At 39.6% G+C, this 14,637-nt stretch overlaps 1 long non-coding RNA gene across 3 annotated transcripts; it reads left to right on the top strand.

The window, feature by feature from the left end:
- Positions 1-2,972: 2,972 nt before the first annotated feature.
- LOC116015995 lies at positions 2,973-5,278 on the top strand. 3 transcript variants are annotated; one of them, XR_004097702.1, is made up of 3 exons: positions 2,973-3,199; positions 3,325-4,943; positions 5,044-5,278. It is a non-coding gene; the product is annotated as an uncharacterized LOC116015995 (long non-coding RNA). The 3 variants fall into 3 exon arrangements; XR_004097701.1 differs by having other exon boundaries at positions 2,973-4,473; positions 4,839-4,943; XR_004097700.1 differs by having other exon boundaries at positions 2,973-4,943.
- Positions 5,279-14,637: the final 9,359 nt, after the last annotated feature.

Here is a 14,637-nt window from a genome sequence, read left to right as displayed (position 1 = left end):
CAATCCCTTACCTCCTTATCTACATTCAATCTTATTTACTTTACTTTCATTCTCACAACAACCCTTATGAACCTTTTCACTCTTAAATCGTCATTCACCACACTCAAATCTATTACATGACTCAATCACTTAAACGCACCAACACTTCACACACCTCCACATCCTTCCTTCGAGATCGACACTCAGGGAGTCATTGACTTTCCGTTTTATCATATTCATATTTCTTTTGACATTTCACCCAAGGCAAAACAAGCTTGACAAACCTCCACGTCCTTCCTTCGAGACCGATACTCAGAGAGTCATTGACTTTCCGTTTTATCATATTCATATTTCTTTTGACATTTCACCCTATGCAAAACAAGCTTGTCAAAAAAATGGCGTCGTTGCCGGGGAAGTCAATAGGTTGTCAAATGTTTTGTTTATTTTGATTGAATAATTGCTAGATTTGAGCATTGTTAATCCACACCACTTTATTTTATTTTGTTTCATTTTCTATTTTACTTATTTTTACTACTTACCCAATTGACTACTTCTAGTCAATTGTGGAATCTTTGCTTCATTGATAATCTTAACAGGTGATTGCACACGCGAGCAAAAGGAAATCAAGGCTTATTCCCTTATATTCCAGAAATCAATAGAGCAACTAGGTAGAAAAACATCAAAAAATCACAAATGGCTTCATCAAGCGCAACAAGAAATCCAAAAGGAAGAGGAGCAACTATACCAAACCCACCCCTGTACCAGTTAATCCACAAGGACCAATTAACCATGAAGAACCAATTATGGAAGAACCACAAGCTAACAGAGCAAATCCACAAGAACACAATCGAGAAGAAGACTACTATGGAATACCTCAACAACCGCAGAGATCAATCGCCGATTATATGACTCCGGACTTCAACATGCACAATTCAATCTATGTACCACCGATGGAAAATATCAACTTCCATGTACATCTAAATATACTCACATTGGTCCAAAATAGCCAATACTTAGGATTGCCATCAGAAGATCCTAATGCACACATAACAAGGTTTATAAGGGCATGTGGTATGTACAGACAGGAAGGTGTCAGTGAAGAGATAATTAGACTTAAGCTATTCCCATTTTCAGTTATAGGAGAAGCAACACGTTGGTTGGAAAGTCAAGATGATAACCATTTAAGATCATGGCAACAACTACACCGAGAGTTTATGAACGAGTTTTTCCCTATTACTAAGACCATGAGAATCCGAAGACAAATACAAGAATTCAAGCAAGGAAGGCTTGAAAGTTTGGGAGAAACATGCAGAAGGTTTAAAGTTCTGAAAATGCAATGCCCACAACACTTAATGCACCCATGGGACGTGATAAGCTCGTTCTATGGAGGGCTAACTGATGAAGGAAAAATGTTACTTGACTTGTCTTCTAGCGGTGCCTTTGTCTCCTTAGCGTTACCCGAAGCTGAAGAGTTGATCGAAAGAATATCTAAGAATAATTCTTGTTGGTATGACCGACGAGGAGAGCACAGAGGCATGTATGAGATCAATAGCCATGTGGCAAGTGAGGCGAAAATAGAGGCAATGAATCATGAGATTAAGAAGTTACAGGCAATGGTAGAAAAAATGGAAGGAAAACCCAAGCCTTATATGGCTTTGGCACTCTACTGTAACATCTGTGGAGGACCACATGATACGAATATCTGCACTTCACCGTCCGCATCCGAGCAGGTTGAGGCGGTGGACTATCAAAGGAACTCCAACTACAATGCCTATGGACAAAATCAAAGACAAAGTAACAATTGGAAGCAGGGTGAGGGATGGAACAACAACAACAATGATGGATATCAAGCGCGAGGACAATACAATTATGGAAACAAGCCAGCGTATGGACAAAATGACAAGGGCAGATTCATGTATAATCAAAATCAAGGCAATGGAGGCCAAATGACCCAATTCAGGCCACAATACAACTCTCAACTTGACTTTACTCAACAAAGAAGGAACGATATCCGTGAAGTAGATGAAAGGCTTACCAGGACGATCATGGAACTAAAGAATGATTGGGCAAATCTTAAACAGGAAATTACTCAAGAAATCAGACAGGAGATTTCAAGTCTTAGACAAGAGTCAAAGGCTACACTCAAAACAATAGAGAATTAGATTTCACAAATGTTCAAAATGATGTCTGAGCGACACTACGGACAACTCCCTAGTAACACTAAGAACAATCCGAAAGAGAGAGTCAATGTTGTTGATGCCAAGGAAGAAAAACGCGAAAAGTGTGACCCAATGGATGTTATCTGCAGAATATGCTAATGTAGGAAAGAAGGAAAGGAAGAAGAGACTACCTCTTGTATTCCCAATCTTGAATCAAACACTGCAAACGCTTCGTGCAAAATCTCAATGAAGGAAAACAATGAGAAAACCACTTTGGAAAACCAACCTGAAAAGAAAGAGCCACCACAAGACAAAACCAAAATTTCAAAGGAGAAGGACACGACAAGAGAATGTACAATTAATGCTTTTATCCGAAGATTTTTTAATAGCAAAGAATGCCGTGAGTTATTTGAAGACACTACTAGAAAATTCGCGAATCGCGACGAATACTAATCCGTAGCGATATAGCGATCGATATTGCGACGGAATAGCTTCCGTTGCTAATTCGCGACGGAATTAGTTTCCGTCGCGATTTTTGGCGCAAATAGAAAATAAACCCGCGAATTTTGAGCAGGAAAATATTCACTACAAAAAATGTGACCGATTTAAGATCCGTCGCCCATTTAGCGACGAAAAAGGCAACGACTTTATGTTTCGTCGCGAAATTGCGTCAAACATGGCGACCGAATTTTATTCCGTCGTTAAATGAACTAATTTGTGTTATAAAAGAAATTTCACGACGGAATTAACGTCGCGATTAATTCCGTCGCAATTTGAAATGAGTGAAATATCGTAATCTTTCTACCCTAAGTCTTCAAATTAGATTGAGCCGCTCAGCCGCCCTCCTCCTCTGCTCCAACGCCTGAAGAGTCTGCCCACTCCGCGACGCCGCTCAGTCCGCCATCGCCGTCTGCCCAATCCTCCGTCACCGTCTCCCACTCCTCCACTCCCAGACGGTTAAGTTCCAGGAAGGTCGCTGTCGCCGTCTCTCCTTCTCCACTGCTCGAACGCCTCGAAGCTCCAGTCCGGGTCTCCCTCGCTGTCTCCGTCTCCCACTCCAGGTAGACATTTATACTGGTTCTTCATTACAGAATGCTAATTTAACTTAAAACAAAATGGACAAATAATTAGAGCTCAGATCCGCAATTTCTCTACTCTGTGTTTTTGTTCTTCCTGTGTCGGATAGAAACGAAACCAGATTGTTGTTAAAAGAATTGGCGATCGAGGAAAAGCCTCGTGTCCCCAGGTATTTCCCACTCTCTGTTGCTACCCTTACCTGCATTTATCTTTGGGTTTCATATGCATTTTCTTGTGGAGCATATTGTTTCAAGAATTTTTGAATTGGTGCTAATTCTTGTATGAAAGTTAAGAAAGAAGAGAGCTTTAGAGGTTAAGGTTTTAAATTGGATAAAACCCAGCGAGGAAATCGACAAAATTTTAGGTTTAGAAGTAGTGGATAACAGAGGCATTAGCTCAAAGTTTTTAACTTTATTGATATTTTGAAGAAGAAGATTTTGCCTTATAAAAGGAGAACTTTGAGCCAATCAGGCAAACATAAGCGGTTTAACTTTAAAGAGGTGATTTTGTGGCATAAAGTTCATATACTTTCCTCCAATATCAATGATCCTTTTTCAAGAGTGACAGAGTGACTGGAAACTTTGGTTTGTATGGAAAATGGCAATCTTCAGCAAGCACAGGGAAAATTAATTTGTTTTTTGGCACTTTTGCCCATAATGACAGTCACAATTGTTACCCGAGCTTGCAAATTGCAGTGCCAAGTATATTTCACATGTTGATATGAGCCTTTAATCACAATGATCAAAACATATAACTTTTGGAAGAAATTGATAATTTTTATTTTTTATTTTTAAAAAGCATTCATGTTTAGTATGTGAAAACATTGAGCTAGATATGCAACTACATCTAGTATAGCAAGTTATATCAAACTTAGTGCTTGCCAAGTAATTTACTTTCCTTGAATTCCTAATGGATAGCATCACTACGTACACCTTGAATTTACTTTCTTTTTTATAATGGTATCTATGGATTAAAGGCTCAGAAAAAAATAGTATATGATACTTTGTTGTTTATAATGTTGAAATTTCTAGGAATCATTGTGTAATACTGTAATCATTAAAATATAAAAAATGTACTTTGCTTTGGCCACTGCTAATATTGCTTATGATTCTTTTGGTTCTTCAGGTGCATGTGTTATCCCTTATAATTGAATATAACATCTTCCACTAGTCCTTGCTAACAGGTTTCTCAGATCCCTTAAATGGTGTTTGTGGAGAGATTTCTGAGCAAGATTATGTCTTGCTATACAAGGGGGCAGGTACAAACATTCTGATTTCTGAGTAAGAAAATTACATTATCCATGCTTACACTCTTGCGATATTTGATTCTGCTTGTATGATCTTACCTTCACCCTTGCAGTTCTCCTTTAATGACTTATTTGATTTTTTTATGCACAAAATTAGGAATCATTTGCCATTTATTTCCATGATCAGAAGAGAATATTTCATGATAGCTTTTACCTTGTCTATTCCCAGACTATATGACACTATATAATATGATTACAAATCCAAGTCTACTGAGTATTGTGAAAAAAAGCCAAATGGAAATGGTGTCCTGGGGTTTTTCATTATTCTTTATTTTGTAAAATGAAATGCATGCTTTAACTTGTTAATTTCCTGGCAGAAGGTTCTGATTCAACAGCTAAACTTGTTCATAACAATGAACTGATTAGAGAGTTTATAGTCTTTCATGGTGTTTTCCTCCAAAACCAGAGTCACCACAAGCAAGGTATGAACTCTTATGGTCCTGCCTTTAACATTTTTGTATTATTTTGTAAGTGTATATGTAATTATGTATTAAGTGTTTTCCTTTTATTGTCACTTGTCAGGTTATTGTTTGACACCAGTTTTTCTAAGAGCAACAACAGACAGCATAAATGACAACAAGAAAAACATATATAATATGTTACATTTCTCACCAATCATGTCTTCGTACAGACAGCATAAATTACAGCTAGAATTTACTTGTGTTATTAGACTTGAATTGAATATTATTACTTACTAAATGTTGATTGATAATGTATTATTACTTGAACTTAATGTGGAAATTATAATGTTTTATAATTATTTTATATTTTAGAACTAATAGTGTTTTAGTATATCATTGCAGTTTTATATTAATATTTTAAACGGTCACATTACTATTTAAAAATAATAATTTTAAATAAATTTATTAAAAACTAATTAAAAATGGGATGGAATTGTGAAAATATAAATTTTGCGACAAAATATTTGTTGCACAAAATATGACGAATTCGCAACGAAAAATCATTCCGTCGTTAAATTTCGCGATGGAATTTGCGACGGAAAAAAAATATGGCGACGGAATATTTGATTCAGAAATGGGGATGAAATTCGCGTCAGAATAATTTCGATTGCAAAATCGCGACAAAATTGCGACAGAAATAATTCCGTTGTGATTTTGCGACGCCCTGTTCCGTCGCTATTTTTGGCGACGGAATTATTTCGTTGTGAAAGAAGATACGACAAGTCGATAAACGACGGAATAAATTCCGTCGCAATTTTGTCGCGAAATGGGTTTCGCGATGGAATTTTGCTGTTTCGCAACGTAATTTTTCCACCGCGATTCGCAATTTTTCTTGTAGTGAGAAGATAACTGTGATAATTTTACTAGCTTAAGCCAAGAGTCTTCGGCTTGTTTGACTACGGGGTACCCTAGAAAGAAGGGCGACCTAGGAGCCTTGTTGATTCCTTGTTCTATACGGAACATGGATCCTCAAAATGCTCTAGCCGACCTCGGAGCTTCAATCAATGTCATGTCTTCAAGTCTTTTGAAAAATTGAAATTACCAAGTCTAAAACCGACAAGGTTGACACTCCGTTTAGTTGACGGGACCACACGGTATCCGGAAGGCTTAGCAGCGGATGTGTTAATAAGAATAGGAAAATTTCTTGTGCCTGTCGATTTTGTTGTTTGTAAGATGGGAGACACCGAACCCCATGGTTCTTTGATTCTTGGAAGACCATTCTTGGCAACTTGTCATGCTCGAATAGACGTAAGCTCAGGGGAAATAACCTTGGGATTTGATGGACAAGACAAGTGACAAGGTTGTGTGTATGGGGTGAGTGTGAATGTGTGAAGGGTGTTAAAACGAAAAGTCAAGACTCCCCGAGTGTCGTGTCTCTCAAGGATGGCGAATGGGAACCGAATTAGTGTATTGGCATTTGAGAGGTTGAAAGGTAAGAGTTACGGGACTTGCTAGGATTGGATGTCATTTGCAGGAAGGTTTGAAAGTGGTTGTGTAAAATAAATAAAAGGCAGAGATCGGGGCTTTAGGCTTCTCTATGTGGTCTATCTTGGTATGGACTTGCGAGCAAAAGATGTGGAATAGACTAGGGAGTTAGTGGCACTTCACCAAGTGGCGTCACACTCTGGACACCCACATCCTCATTCGGTTGGGGCATTTCATAGAACACTTTGTCTACCACTCCTCTCGGATCTCGTCCTTTCGGACTAAGAACGGAGATGTGGGTGAGTTAGACTCGTGAGTGGCCGCTATCGCGCACACACTCAATTCCTTTGGGTTTGCTACCTAATGTGGCCACAAAAGGCACAAAGCTTGAAAAACATCAACCACACAAGTTCATCATCCAACAAACAAGAAACTCACAATTCAACTAGCAATAATATTAAACATCTACATAGATTAACCTTGGGGCCACCAATCCCCTATCTAATCTACTCTAACATGCTAAAGAAACAAGAAAAAGAAAGGAAATCTCAAAGAAACAAATATCAGATTAAGAATTGGAGAGTATAGTTACCACCCTCAAGGAGGGGATCTTTACAACTTTGTTCTTGAAATTCCAATCTTCATCCTTGCCCTTGGATCTAATCTAATCTAGAAGAAAAAAGGAATTTTCCCCCAAGAGGGGAGAAAACCCTCTACAATTTTCAGATTTATTCTATTATAAGATTGTCTCCTTTAGGTTTAGGGCAAAAGGGATTTATATAGTTGACAAAAGGGAACAAATTTCCCAAAATGGCCCTTGGCCCGACCACGCATGCCACCACGCGTGGTGGTGGGCGTGGATGGTTACTAGAAAGATTCCATGCCCAGCCACACGCGTGTGAGGCTGCGTGGGACGATACTGCATTGCGGCTTGTTTGTCTTTTGCTCTATTTTAGCCTCAAATCCCTCTCCAACCTGTAAAATATCTAAAAACTTTTCCTAGGAATGATGTTAGAAGATTTTGATCACATCTGAGCTAAAACGCATGCAATTGTTATGATCGGATGACAAAACGTTGCACTTTTAATCCATTTAAGTCCCTTTTTAAGTACCATTCTTGGTGCTTATCAAAGTTTCCACACTTAGACCTTACTTGTCCTTAAGCAAGCATACATTTCTAAACTCAAATCATGTAAGCACCAAGAATAGTTCTTTTCTTCATTGTTAATTGATCAAGTGATGTGTGGGTGTTCGGAGTTGAGCGGGTGAAATCCCCTACATTATCTACCAAGACCGCTAAACTCATGACGACCAAATGTAAGAAATATGCCAAGGAAGTTAAGGTCTCAAGAGATGGATATGACATAAAGAGTTTTGCTAACACCTTCAAGCATGCAAGTGACAAAAGAGTTTCACCTTGTATTTTCTAGGGGCCTCCAGCCGATCCGACTAGTGGGAATGATGTGCATCCCTCGGCCAATTTCCAACCACAACGCCAAAGCCCCTTTACGGGAATCGAATTGGTGGGTTGGCATCTAAGAGGTTGAAGGAAAAGAGTTACGGGAATGGCTAGGAGTTGGATTCATTGGTAAGAGAGTAATGTTGATAGTGGTTGTGTGAAATAAAGAAAAGTAAAGTGGAGATTGGGGCTTTAGGCTTTTCCATGTGGTTTATCTTTGGTTGGTTTTGCGAGTGCAAGTTGTGGAATAGACTAGGGAGTTCATGGCACACTACCAAGTGGCGTCACACTTTAGACTCCCACATCCTCATTCGGTTGGGGCATTTCATCGAACACTTTGTCTACCACTCCTCTCGGGTCTTGTCCTTTCGGACTAAGAGCGGAGATGTGGGTGAGTGAGACTCATGGGTGGCCGCTATCGCGCACACACTCACTTCCTTTGGCTTTGCTACCTAATGTGGCCACAAAAGGCACAAAGCTTAAAGAACATCATCCACACAAGTTCAACATCCACCAAGCAAGCAGTCCACAAATCAAAGCAATAATATTAAACATCCACATAGATCTACCATGGGGCCACCAATCCCCTATCTAATCTACTCTAGCATACTAAGAAACAAGAAAAGGAAAAGGAAATTCAAAGAAACAAGTATTGAATTAGAAATTGAAGAGAATGGTTACCACCCCTTGAAAAAGGGGATCTTACAACCTTGATCTTGAATCCCAATCTTCCTTCTTGCCCTTGATCTATTCTAAACTATGAAGGAGTTTTCCCCCAAGAGGGGAGAAAACCCTCTAGATCTATCTATCCTATTCTATTAATTTTCTGATCTCTCTTCCTCTTTTTTTAGGTTTAGGGCAAAAGGGATTTATATAGGTGACAAAGAAAAGGAACAAATTTCCCAAAATAGCCCTTGGCCCGACCACGGTTGCTCACACGCGTGTGAGTGGCGTGGTGGCTCTCTGGAATAATTCCACGCCCAGCCACACGCGTGTGAGGCTGCGTGGGGCGTTACTGCATGTCGACTTGTTCGTCTTTTGCTCCATTTTAGCTTCAAATCCCTCTTCAACTTGTGAAATACTTCAAGACTCTTTCTGGAAATGTTGTTAGAAGAAATTGATCGCATTTGAGCTGAAATGCATGCAATTGTTGTAATTGGATGTCAAAACAATGCGTTTTTAATCTAATAAAGACCCCTCATAAGTGCTATTCTTGGTGCTTATCAAAGTTTCCACACTTAAACCTTGCTTGTCCTCAAGCAAGCATACTTTTCTAAGCCCTAATCATGTAAGCACTAAGGATAGTTCTTTCTTTCACGGTTAACCAATCAAGTGATGTGTAGGTGTTCGGAGTTGAGCGGGTGAACTCCCCTACACTATCTACCAAGACTGCTAAACTTGTGCCAACCAAATGTAAGAAATATGCTAAGGAAGTCAAGGTCTCGAGAGATGGATATTTCATGAGAAGATTTTTGTTCACACCTTTCAAGCATGCAAGTGACAAAAGAGTTTTCACCTTGTATTTTCTAGGGGCCTCCAGCCGATCCGACTAGTGGGACCGATGCTCACCCCTTAGCCAATTCCCAACCTAACGCCAAAGCCTCTTTACATTATATAAGTGGGGGCATGGACATGGACCGCTCATCGCCATGGCTTGGGCGATCACTCTATTTTCTCACTTCCTAAGATAACGTCATCCGGCTACCCGACTTCACATGGAGATCCATGCTTTTTCGAAGGTCAGTGCAATGGGTGCCTGAATCCTAGCGAATTGGCTCACCTCCTCTCTATTTTCTCATCTTTCAAGATCTCTTCGGGGCAACCGACTTCACATGGAGATCCATGCTTTTTCGAAGACAGTGCAATGGTTACCCCTTATCTAGACAAGATGGCTCACCTCACTTTTATCTCTAGGAATGGCCTTTTGCCTTTATTCACGTTTCACCATATCAACCCCTCATGCCTTTTTCTAGGGATTAGGGATTGTTTTCACTCAAAGCTCACTTAGGCTCTCTTTTTGCCCCATGTCCTGCTGAGATTAATTCAGTTTCCAGGCTTCGCTATTCTTATCTTTCTAAAACTCAAAGGATTCACACTCCCACTTCGAGAGATCCTTGACTGAGGTCCAAATAAAATACAAGGTGAAAGCATGCAAGCACTCATTAAAAATTTTCAATTGGGGTCGGAATGTGCAAATTTGTGCAAAGTGAAGCTTCCAAAGCATATTTAAGACATTCAATCCTTGGCTCAAGGTTAGGAGCCCTCCTAGATAGTATTGGCAATAACACACCCTCTAGGTTCCTATACCTTATCACTTAATCAATTAACTGTTTCAAGAAGCATATACCCTTTCCACACTTAAAAATAAACAACGTCCTCGATGTTTCCATAAGGAACGGAGGAAAAATGATATATGTTTTAAGGGTTCTACACACGCCCCTTTTCCACACTTAAAAGTGTGAACTAGGCAAAAACAGTTCTAACAAACAGACTACATCCGACACAACAATTATATGCAGCTCTTCATTTGCGATTCTAGAAAATAAAGCAAACCAAAACAGGTCATTGAATCAGGATAAAAGAAATACTTACAATTTGTATCCTTATCAAAGTTTTGCAATCTATGTTCGCCCTTTAAACACGGTTAGAGTAAAGGTAAGGAAATAAATTAGGAATTGAAATTATACCTTTCAAGATTGGTCTTTCATGGTTGTTGGTGGAGTGGTCCCTTCTTCTTCTTATTTGTGGGTTGCCTCCCATAAGTGCCACGTTTAACGTCTTTGGCTAGACGAAACGTGCAAGATAAAACATAAACAGAAATATAGCTAAAAATATAAACAAAAGTAAAGTGATTGTCCACAATCAATTGTTTAGAATTATCAAATCAAAAGTCATCATCATCAAGATCTGTCTTTTCTTTTCTTCAGTTCCTTCCTTCCTTCATGTTCTCTTGATTTCCTTGATCTCTCTTGAAATCTCATCCAGCTTTTGCATTTGCTCCAAGTGCAATTGGTATTGGAAATTTTGGAGGGATCTCCAATCAGTGACCGGGGTGAACCAGCTCGGAATGTTGAAGGTAGAGGAGTTGGGGTCTTGCTCTTCAGGTTGTGGTGGAGGTACAGACGGTCCGGGCTCTCTTGGTGGTGGAGAATACATTGAAGAATCCAACGACGAGTATATTTCCGAAAGAGACGGGGAATTGAATGACATCGGAGAAGGAGTGAATCCTGGGGATGTCATGGGCGTGTTAGCGTGATCATCCGCCATCTCCTCATCTACCCTCGTTCGCACTAGTTGTCTCAAGTGAAGTTTTGTGACGTCCTCGGGAGATAAAGGAACTATATGCGCTCCTGGAAGCCGATGTTCGAACCAATTCATTTTCATTTGATTGCCCAGGGAGATGAATAGCCTTGTCACCAAGGGGCCTATGAAGATTGCTGTTGTGCAACAAGCAAGTTCCTACAAATCGCGCTCATGTTTACCGAGTTCCCGGTGTCCATACTCTAAAGCATGAATAGCTCCGCCTTTGAGACTCGGTCATATGTCTCAGGCCTTCCTTCCCATGAATGAGCGATCACCTTCCATAAAACTTTTAAATCCTCCCTTACAATCTGAGAGACTCACGCTCTTGACCCTTCCCATTCGACTCCTTGTCTTGCGATCATCGACCAATATTTTCTTGGAATGTCCCTGTCTCCAAAGTCATGTCTCAATCTCCTGTACTAGTGCTTTGACTGGTCTTCCTCATTGTAGAATCCAAGGAGAACACCCAAATGGTTGGCCGATATGTTATGGTCCTGGTTGAAGAGTCTAAACTTAATGGTAGGGCTATAGAGATCTCCAGCTTGTAACACCCCGGTTCGGCTATGCCGTATCTCCGGAGTAGTTACCGCCACACCCAGACTGAACCCCACTCGAATACAGATAGAGTTCACTCTAGGTGCACAGGCTAACAGACTAAAGACAAGGATCGTGTTTCTTATCGTCAAAATCTAACATAATCTTATATACATGCAGCAAAAGAGTAGCTATACTAGCCACGAATATACATATATATATAAGAGTTTCTTACAGCCCATCAACAAAGAGTTTGGACTATTCCCGTTCTTACTAGCCATGTTAGTACTACCATGGCTACAAAAGATATGTACAAAAAGGTCAGACTTGACTTTTCTCTTGAGGCATAACGGATTAACGAAGGCAGGAGCCCAAAATGGGTACCACTGATTGAACAGGGATAGGAACGGGATTAGGAGTGCAACTGGGACAGAAGCATGAGCTAGAGCTGGAGGATCAGAAACAGAAGCAGGGGCATACCCACGCTAGACTTCATCTGATAAGGTACACAATGAAGTGTAGTTAGCACGACGGCTAAGTAAGGAAATCCATTGTCACTCAAAAGTAGACAAAAGTTTCGAAAATATAATAATTTGTAAGTTGTAAAATTTACCCACGAGTTATAGCTCTACCTGCAATCAGGTTATCAATAGTAGATAATATAATATAAGGTGTAAAGCTAACTCAACACATAAACTTTTCTCATATAAAGGTACCGGCATCATTGCCACTTAAAACACATTTTTCTGTTTTTCAGACAAGTTTGTAAAATATTTCGTTTCCAGTAGTTCCCTCATTTTAACTCAAAAGGAGGTTCTGTAACACCCCGAAAATTCGTTCAAGCCTTACTACCGATAATTAATTCCTTGGGTAATTTAATTAATTCCAATTGGGCTAATTCTTTCAATTTGATATATATATATATGTATATTCCTTGAGCCTAATTTAATTATTCTAATCAAGAGCCCAACTAATTGAATTTATTCTTGTAAGGGATTTTATTCAATTTGGATCCTTACAATCTTTGCAATTAAATATTCCTACAAGCCCAATTTATTGATCATATATTATATAATATATATGTAATGTTCCTAAGACATTTTATGGGCTTCCTTATTCTAATTCTTATAATTAATTGTAAGGGGTGAATTCATTTAGCCCAACTTACTAGTCTTGGACATATATTTAATTCTTGTAAGCCATTATAATATGTACTTAAGCCCATCTCATATTAAAGTCTTACACCCTAAATATTGTATGTATTCTTAGTATATATATTTGATGATCAAAATACCCTAAAAGCTTTCACTCCTCTTCCTCCCTCCCTACACTCTCACGCCATTTTCACCATTCTTGCATCCAAAATTGATCTCCATTTCCCTACAAGTTTTCAAGTAAAGGTTGCTCTTTTATGCTTGTCTAGGAGTGGGTAAGTGCATCTAGCCTAGAATCTCCTTTGTATTTTGTGGTTTGGTTAGTCTTTTTGCATATTCTTATAAATGTTCTTTTGGGGTTCTTTGGGTAAAAGATGATCATCAAGAAGGTGGGGCTTTGTGAGCTTGCTTGAGGCTTGTTGGATTAGGAAAAAGCTCTTTGAGGTAACCACTATGTCCATCAAAACTATTTTTATTCACTCCTATTCTATATGATGTTCTTGGTGTTGGAAATCCTGAAAATTCTTTGTGATTAGCCTATTTTGTTGGATCTATTTGTTGGATTTCATCTTGATGTTTTGATTAGTGTTGTATGATCATTGATGGTTTGGATTTCCATGTCTTTGGCCTCTAAATTGGATGAAATGTTGGTGTATTGGGTCTGATTTTGCTCTTTGGAAATACCTCTTTCGTGTCTGCTGTTGATGTTCTGGAACTGGGGTTGGAGTTGACCTTGCGGAGGTCCTCGGCGGCACAATGTAACCCGCCGGGGAGTTCCGCAAGGCCAAGGCGGTTGGGTTGAACGGAGAGTGGTGTTCCGTTGAGGCAGTCCGCCTCCTTCCTGCGGAGGAGTGCGGCGGAGGACGGTGTTCCGTCAGGGTGTTCCGCAAGTTCTCTGGGAATCTGCTCCCAGAGGCTGCTTTGTGATGTTGTTGTCTGTTGTTTCTCCTTTGTTTCTGATTATTGTTGGATTGTTTTGTGGAGTATTTTACCATGTCTTTGGAGTATTTATCCATGCCTTTTGTTGGGTAATACCTTGTCTTGGAGATTTATTCATGTCTTTAGTTTCCCTTTTGTACTCTTGGTCTATTGATTGTTGATATTCATTTACCTGGGAGTTTGTTTGTGTTCATAGATGAGATGAACACTTTGTTTGGTTGTTTTGGGATGATGTTGGAGTATGAGTATGTGATGTTGGTTGTTGATATCATTGGAGTTTGTTGGGTGAACTAGTTGTGCTACTATTGTTGGTATTCGGGTTCATTACCCCTGTGATTGGGTTCATTACCCCTGATTGGGTCGATGACCCCTGTGATTGGACTTAGGTCCCTGTGATTGGACTACCCTGTGATTGGGTTCATTACCCGTGATTGGGTTCATTACCCCCGTGATTGGGTCGATTCACCCCTGTGATTGGACTTCGGTCCCCGTGATTGGGTTTTTACCCCTGTGTACTTGGCTTTTGTTTGGGGTCGGGTTCGATATGATGATTGGTGTGAGGTTTGGTGGTTGGTGTTGGGTTTCCTTTCGGTTCTTTGGTTATGAGTCCTTGTTTATTCTGTTGATATCTCGTTGTTCTCGATTATGATTGATTGTTCCTTATATTGTGTTCAGTTGGTATCTTGTTTGTGGTTCGTTGTTGTCTATATTTCATCGTTGGTTTGGCTTCGTTGGATGTTTTGGTTTGATTCGTTCAGTTTATCATTGTTGAGTATCCGTTTGAACTATTGAACAGTTTGTTGGTGTTTATATTCTATATGGGTGTGTAAACCTATTTACA

Source organism: Ipomoea triloba, chromosome 4, assembly GCF_003576645.1.
Source record: "Ipomoea triloba cultivar NCNSP0323 chromosome 4, ASM357664v1".
NCBI lineage: Eukaryota > Viridiplantae > Streptophyta > Magnoliopsida > Solanales > Convolvulaceae > Ipomoea > Ipomoea triloba.
The sequence above is the reverse complement of the archived record's forward strand: the minus strand, read 5'-3'. Positions and strand labels throughout refer to the sequence as shown.